At 39.0% G+C, this 6,508-nt stretch overlaps 1 non-coding gene across 1 annotated transcript; it reads right to left on the bottom strand.

Annotated features, from left to right (window-relative positions):
• Window positions 1-359: 359 nt before the first annotated feature.
• LOC123838031 (U6 spliceosomal RNA) lies at window positions 360-466 on the bottom strand. Its single transcript, XR_006789372.1, has one exon. It is a non-coding gene; the product is annotated as a U6 spliceosomal RNA (small nuclear RNA).
• Between the last annotated feature and the right edge of the window lie 6,042 nt (window positions 467-6,508).

The following is a 6,508-nucleotide window of genomic DNA, read 5'->3' as shown; positions in this document are numbered from 1 at the left end:
TGAGCCGAAGGCAGACGCTTAACCATCTGAGCCACCCAGGCGCCCTTATCAATGAAATATTATTTAAAATTATTTTTTTGGGAAATAATACTAGCCAGGGGAGTGAAAACATGTAACACATAATTTAAAAGAAGCTCAAAAACTCAAGATGATTCTATAATGAAAAAATTTCCTGAGATGGGAGGTGGCGAAGTTGGGCTCTGGGTGCTTTGCCATTAACTTGCAATAATAGGACTTTTGTCTGGTCATTTTAAACTTTGTGCACCTCCGTTCTCTCATCTGTGAATTGAAGATGTTGAAAGAGATTTCTACACTCTCTTCCACAACAGTATTAAATCCATATAATTGTTTAAAAGGAATGATACCTGATGGGAGTTATGTATTTGCGTGTCATCCTTGCACACGGGCCATGCTAATCTTCTCTGTATCGTTCCAATTTTAGTATATATGCTGCCAAAGCAAGCACCCTGATGCGAGTTATGTAAAACCTAATTTGACTGGTTCTGTAGACTACTTCCATCCGTTGCCGGTCATTTTCTCATATTGCAAATTTATTAATGTCTCAGACAGTGATGACAATGGTGATGGACAGGTAAATAATAGACACAATGGTATCAACTTACAGGAAAAACTCTTTCTAGCAGATGAAGCTTTATCAGAATATAAAATAAAATAGGAAGCTAGGGGATGAGTAAGTAGGGAACAAAATAAGATGATGCATTTTTATCAGTCTCTTATGGTGTATTTGAATTTAAGTTGTGAATAGCAGGAAGAGGGTTGAATTGATGTAGACTGATCCAGGAAGACAGATTTTCTTTTCTGGAAAACTTCTTGTAGAATTTCACATGCTTCATAGACATATAATCTGTTATCATTATTTTTAATAGTGATATGTCTTAGTAGATCTATTATTTGTATTTAATACATAATAGTTTCTCGTAGATTTGTATAAATTAGCAAAACAATGAATTTGATACAATAAAATGAATACCAGCCTCTTGAGAGTTAACACTTAACGTAAAATGCTGTAACACATAGATCACATTATTGAGGATTGCCTTGGGACAGGCTGCCATTGCTATTTATCCAAATATACAACTATCTGGGGCTTTCATCAGGAATGACAATTCTAGGACAAAAACAAAGATTTACCATGGAGCCTGAAACAGGCAGACAAGTAGCTTTAAACAGTAAGCAATCTTTTCAGATTGATTTTTTTTTCTTTCATCAAGAGTCAGTGTCAATGATGTCTGGCTTTCCCCAGGATTCATGACATAAAAATTTCATCTTAGGAAATGTTTGTTAAAAACAGGGCGCCTGGGTGTCTCAGTCCATTAAGCATCAGACTCGGTTTTGGCTCAGGTTGTGATCTCAAGGTCATGGGACCCACTCAGCACACAGTCTTTTTGTCCCTCTCCTTCCTCGCCCTCTGCCCCTTCTCCCACTCGTGCACCTACTCTTTGCCCATGCTGCGCTCCAAGCACACCTGCGTGCATTCTCTGTCTCTAAATGAATAAATAAAATCTTAAAAAACAAACAAACAGACAGTATTTAGTATGTACTTCTATCATATGATGCCTATAATGCCTATAATGTGGCACCAGAATTTTGTTGTATCTGTCCATAATTATTTATCTGGAATGTAAGTTTTGAAGGACCTGATTCTGGAAACACATAAGACTATCATAAAGATTTATGATTGGATTTCCAGTAGAAACTTTTAAGAATCAAATGTTTTTTGTTTTTGATTTATTATACTTTGAGCTAAATATGAAGGGAGTGGGGGCATAATTCTTCTAAATCCTTTTTTAAAAGACTAAATAAAAAGTTTAAGACTGCTAAAATATGACCTCTCAAAAACTTCTCAGCAACTTTTTGAGAAAAAAAATTGTGATTGTAAGTCACATTGATGGTGAAACTAATTTTAAAATGAATTTTTACATAAATTTTAAGTTCAGTGTATCATTCATGAGGCTATTTGTAGTTAATTTTTCAAACATTGTATCTGAACCTAGTCACCTTTGTCTAAATGCTCTATTTTGGTCTTTGACTTCAAAATTCTCATTATTACATATTGGGTATCCCCTTGATTTTTGACTCATGTCATTTTCAAGGACATCATAAAAAATTATGTCATTAGAATTTATATTTCATATTTTTCCCATTCAAATTTGTCAACTATAGTCCTCTTGCTACAAGATTTCCTTATCCAATACCAATATTCTCTCTTCTGCTTATGCAGTTCTTCAAAGAATTCATCCAGTCCCAAATCTCCAACTCTAAACTTCAAGTTAGTTATCACCAAATCCATTCAGTTATTAATTCCATTGATAAATATTTATCGAGTATCTCCTGGCCTGCTAAGCACTGTGTTGAGAACAATGGTGAGATTTTCCCTCATCCCAGTCTTTCTTTCTTCTTGTTTATTCATTCATTCTTTTATTCAACCAATATTTAATATACTGCTATTTTGTGCCAGGAAGAGTACTAAGTAGAGGAATTACAGTTTACAATTTCTTTGAGACATGAGAAATGTAAATGGACAATTTCAACTTTAAGAAGTAAGTGCTAGTATGATAAAGGTTTTATACAGGAAGCTCTGGAAGATGGGTGGGCATGGAGGTTCAAGAAAGGGTTTTGCATTACTTAGTATCTTGCCTGAGATTTCAAACCCAAGCCAATTGTCTTGGTCTAGATTTCTCTAGAAGCTGACCCTGTGACAAGGATTCAACTGCAAGTAGTTTATTTGGTAAGCTGGTAGACCAGTGGGGAAATGTAACAGGGAAGAGAAAGATGCCAATATAAAGTGTACATGATCAAGCCAGTTACCACCATGGACAACTGGAACTCGATCCCTCTAGGGAAATAGGAGAAACACTATGGTATACAACTTAGAGTTACCTATCATCCTCTGCCCCAGGTTGAAGAATCTGGTTTCTATTCACCAGCTCCCTGTCCACCATTGTTCACTTCTGGGGACACTGACTCTTTGTCACTTCTAGCTTTCCTTATGCATGGCCACATGTGCTCTTGAGGCTAAATAAAACCTTAAGACCAATAAGGGCAGATATTTACATTAAGCAGCCTTGGATGTATATAAATGAATGTTGCAGACATATGCACAGGGTAGCAACACCATCTGCTAAACCAGGTAATTCATAGAAGGAATCTAACACCAGAAATTGGTTGTGAAGTTGTCAGAAGTGCGACAAGAACAAAGGGGAAAAGTGAGGTGATATCAAGATTAGCAACTGCAGGAAGCTAATATGACCCCTAGGGCAAGAGGAACACAGGGAGGAAAGAATATGTCTGGGCCAGGAGCCAGGGCTGTGCAGCAGAAGTCTGAATCACTGAGAAGACAAGGAAACTACTAGAGATGTTGATTGAAAAAGAGTCAGATAAAGATATACCCTAGTTTTGTCTATCTTCCTGTTCTCCAGAGTCTAGCCAGTACTTCCCATTGGCCAAACCCAGCTAAGAAGACATTAGTCAGAGAAGCCCAGTAAGTGCGGCTTCAGGGATCAGGCCCTTGAAATACACAGCAGGGTAGAGAAGGGCAGGGGATAGACCTCAGCCAAGAGGCAAATAACCAGCCAGGTTTCTTTAGGATATATTGCCTAAGCAGAGTTGTCAAGATTTCCCCCACCTAATTTTATTTTGCACTTTTTGTCACCAAACCACCTTTATTGCATTGAGGGTAGTCTCTTTCTAACCCTAAAAAAGTGGTATACTCAGGTTGTTTTCCCAGTCTACAGTTCTTTCTACATCTAATTGTCTTTCAAAGTCCAGGTTATGACTGACCTTCCCAAATATTCTAGGTGACAACGATGTCCTTTTCTGGGAGTGTTAGTGTGTGTGTTTGTGTGTGAGACACACTATTGTATGCCACCATGCATTTGTTCCTGTTTAATGAGTGTTTTACTTGACTCTTCCCCACCTCCCTGAAGGGTAGGGACCTGTATGAGTTAGAATTACATTGTGCTCTTTGATAGGAAAGCGAAAATGTCATGGACTACTTTTCTCTGTTGTGTAAACATGGATCATCTAGGCTGATATGACAGTTTCTCTACCAGCACGGATCTAAAGCCCTAATCCTAAATATATTGCTTCCACTTCATGATCTGAGTTAGCTGCTGCGAATCTAACCACTATGCCCACATTCTAGCTAGCAGGATGGAGGCTGTGAGGAAGGGAAGACCAGCCTCCTGGTAGATCGTTTTAAGGTTATTTACACATCAGATGCACTTCTAGCCACAGAACGACATGGTCACACTTGGATGCCAGAGAGTCTGACATCTGAGAAAGGAAGGAATTGAGTAGCAGTACAACTCTGAGAAAGTCTCAGGCAGGCCTGTAGGAAGCCCCAGAGCAAAGATTTCCCATTAAAGAAGTCCGATGTTGGGCACGAGTGGCCCCGTTTGGCACCCCAGCTGTGCTCAATCCTCCCAGCTAGCTGTCTCTGGCCCGGGTCACAAACGGCTCTCCTGCAGGTTGCCACACCAGGTGACCATGGCCCCTTGCTTCGATTATTATAGAATCTTCACAGAACCCATCCTCGCACTTCTTTTCTACCCTGTTAACTTCCAATGCAATATTATATACATGGCTGTGGAATATTATACACATGTGCTTCATGAGTAATTTGCTCACTTTCAATGTAAGTTCATGCTCTAGTTTTTTCCTGGTTTTCAAAACCACACATTTAGAGAGGCTTTCAGATGTAACAAGATTATGAGTTCCAACATATCTTCGAAAGCAAAGGAAATTTTTCTGAGAGATGGGATTTTATTAGTTGTTTAATGGAGGTTGTTAAAGGGGTGAACACTGAAAAAGGCAACATAATATTATGGGTTTGTAGAATTCAGAATGAAGGAAATGAACACATATAATTTCATAGATGAGATCTAGTTCAACTTCTGCTATTAGGGAACAGCTAAGGAAAAGGAGGCACAGATAATAATCTACCTAAGTTCCCGCAGTACATTGAGGCACCATCAGGCCTATGTCCTTGGTCTCCCAGTTTCCCAATATTACGGTGTGTGCTCTGCTCTGCCTCTCTTTTTGGGTCGGGCTTTATCACAAAACTTTGCTAACTGGTAAGTTCTATTTGGAGGTCATATCCTACAAAAGGAATTGAACAGAAATAAAGTGACTTGGGGTTTTAAAGGTCAGGCCAAAAAGGCTATTTTCCTGGAGAATGAAAGACTTTGTTATACCCATTAAGCATAATAATTGGTGGCTGATTGTCATAATGCCTTATGCTCTGCTTAACCTAATCAACAGAATCTGTAAAATATCAATCCACTCACTGCTTACACCAGGAGGTACTTCTGGAGAAATGCTAGACTTTCGTATTAATTGGAAAAAAATTGCACATAATGGGTTTCTCTAAATGGTCTGATGACTTATGCTGTCAAATCTTCACAGTCCAGATCTGGAGGATCACTCTCTTGGGCATAAAGATGCAAACCCCTTCATCTTCCCAAAGTTGTTCACCTGTGGTATTAGAGGATTGCTGCATGAATCACAAGAAATAGTAGTTTGCTACTCCTTCTCCCATTATTGTTAAGCAGAAAGTAAACTGCAAACCTAAACGCTCACCCCAGGCTTACTTACATCTTCATTTCCGTACCTCTGAGAATTCAGGTGCATTCTCAACAAGTTTACAGCTTCATAAGACATTAATATAGCCCTTCGGTTGCAGTAATGTTCTTCCAAGTGCAGTGCTCAGAATGGCACCATGTCTACTGCTAATAGTGCATTAAATCTCTCTCAGATCCTGCCAACCCCCATGATCAAGGCTGTTCCTGGGGAGCTGTTTGAAGAGATTGCTGATGCTCAGTATTGATAACAAGGAGCCACGGGTGAAGGCTGCATTCAGTACTGAAACTGTGTCTTCTTTTACAATAAACACCTATAGCTTGCTTTTCTCTTTTGGACCCTGATGTCATAATGATAATCAGGGAAAGGTCCTCAGCAGAGAGAAGGTAACTGGTCCAATTAGGTAACAATAAATGCATCATGTAAACTCCAGGAACAAGATAAAAAACCAATTGGATCAGGGTTGTGCTAGTTTGTCCTGACTTTTCTGCTATTTCCCAGTCACACTTAGGAATAAGTGCCCAGGTAATTAATTGTGGCACATTTTATCAAATAGTGAGAGCTTAGCTGCAAGTAACAGAATATTTAGACAGGAGTGGCTCAGACAGTAAGAACATTACTATCTTACAGAGCAAGAAGTCTGGAAATAGATGGTTCCAGGGTTTATTTAGGGATTCAATGACATCATCAAGGGTTAAGGATCTTGCCATTTTTTCCAATCTACCATCCAACATTTACTATGTTCATGGTCATTATGGTTGGTCAGAGACCACATTGATCAGTTATTAATTTAAAAAACAAAAATCTGGGACATATGGATGGCTCAGTCAGTTAAGTGTCTACCTTCAGCTCAGGTCATGATCCCAGGGTCCTGAAATCAAGTCCCACATCGGGCTCCCTGCTCAGC

The sequence above is a fragment of the Mirounga angustirostris genome, unplaced genomic scaffold, assembly GCF_029215605.1.
Source record: "Mirounga angustirostris isolate CCGP_5_RB_7025 unplaced genomic scaffold, mMirAng1.0.hap1 SCAF_8, whole genome shotgun sequence".
Taxonomy (NCBI): Eukaryota; Metazoa; Chordata; class Mammalia; order Carnivora; family Phocidae; genus Mirounga; species Mirounga angustirostris.
This window is presented reverse-complemented; position numbering and strand designations above follow the sequence as displayed.